This window comes from Drosophila montana, unplaced genomic scaffold (assembly GCF_035044405.1).
Source record: "Drosophila montana isolate Dmon_TW-CO22-7 unplaced genomic scaffold, ASM3504440v1 contig_1919_1, whole genome shotgun sequence".
NCBI lineage: Eukaryota > Metazoa > Arthropoda > Insecta > Diptera > Drosophilidae > Drosophila > Drosophila montana.
Window position 1 is genome coordinate 1 of NW_026996838.1, and position 1,219 is coordinate 1,219.

The 1,219-nt window shown below is 43.4% G+C and overlaps 1 long non-coding RNA gene across 3 annotated transcripts; it reads left to right on the forward strand.

The window, feature by feature from the left end:
* The first annotated feature begins 145 nt into the window (after positions 1-145).
* Positions 146-1,175, forward strand: LOC135441265 (uncharacterized). 3 transcript variants are annotated; one of them, XR_010438450.1, is made up of 4 exons: positions 146-411; positions 502-580; positions 692-952; positions 1,018-1,175. It is a non-coding gene; the product is annotated as an uncharacterized LOC135441265 (long non-coding RNA). The 3 variants fall into 3 exon arrangements; XR_010438449.1 differs by having other exon boundaries at positions 692-960; positions 1,018-1,172; XR_010438451.1 differs by having other exon boundaries at positions 147-411; positions 692-936; positions 1,018-1,164.
* The last annotated feature ends 44 nt before the right edge of the window (positions 1,176-1,219 follow it).

Genomic DNA, 1,219 nt, shown 5'->3' on the forward strand with positions numbered 1-1,219 from the left:
TTTGTTTACCGTTCGACACAAGGGAACAAACGCAATGTCGGTCTGGATTCCGGAGCCCAGCTCCATGCCTGGTTGACAGACAGAGAAGTGGGGACTGGGATCCAGACTGTTTTTTTTTATTCATTTAATACCTAGAGTACTTACAATGAATTAAGTGACATGTTATATACAATTCAAGTGAAGTTTCCCAGCCTTGGCATGGGGATTGCTGTCAAATTAATTATTTGAGGATTGGGAAAATCCCCAATTGTCTGGAAGCTACCCAGTCTGATAGCCGTTGCATCTGGATGAGCTGGAGCCGCCAGCGTGACCACCGTTGATCCTGCCGCCAGATGCCATTGGTGTGGGTGCTTGAGAGACGTAGCATCAAGGCCTTTTTCCATTGTATGGGATGTCGCAGTCTGAATTTCTGTAAGTAGGCAACCCTTTGGCAACGAGTTGTATGAAGCCATCTGATTGGTTCGTTAGCGTAACGCAATCTTTGCTTTATCTGCCTTTCAGCCAGTCGCAATTGGATGAGTTGCCGTGTCCTGCAAGTAGTCCTAGTCTTAGGCCCTCGCTGTGGTACAAGTACATAGAGGTTGGCTGCCATCATGAACAGTGTAGCAAGTGTGCACATGGTGTTGCACACTGCTTCTTGATCCGCACTGGTGGCCACGTCCTTTCCTTTATATTGACAGAGCATTTACAGATACCATACATCCAAATGGAAGCGAGTGTGTGAATGGAATATGAGTGAACACACAGGAGGAATTGGTTCCCACTTGACCATGGTGCAGAAACACATTCCAAACAAACACGCTCCACATTCATATGTAGGCAGCCAAGCTTTGTCCGGATTTATTTAGGATAGATGTTTACAAATTCCAGTTACAAAATTTGAAGCTTAATATAATCACAATACTTTGATTTGATATAGTTTAGGGTTTTATCCCGGTATGATATAGCAAGTGTAATTATGTTTGTCTCATTTCTTTTTTGTAATTGATTGTGATTAATTGAGCATAACATCTTTAGACTGAAAGCGGCGACAGCATTACTAGTATTTTGAATGCCATAAGCCGGCTGTTCTGATAATGTGCTGTAAGGGAGAGGAGGTGACGTAAAAATGGCAAGAGTGCAGGGCAACTTGGATGAAAAAACTGCTGCTTGAGACAAAAGGCAGGACTAAAAAACATCTTAGAATACCCTGCTGCTGCAATGCCAGGTATGACAAAGT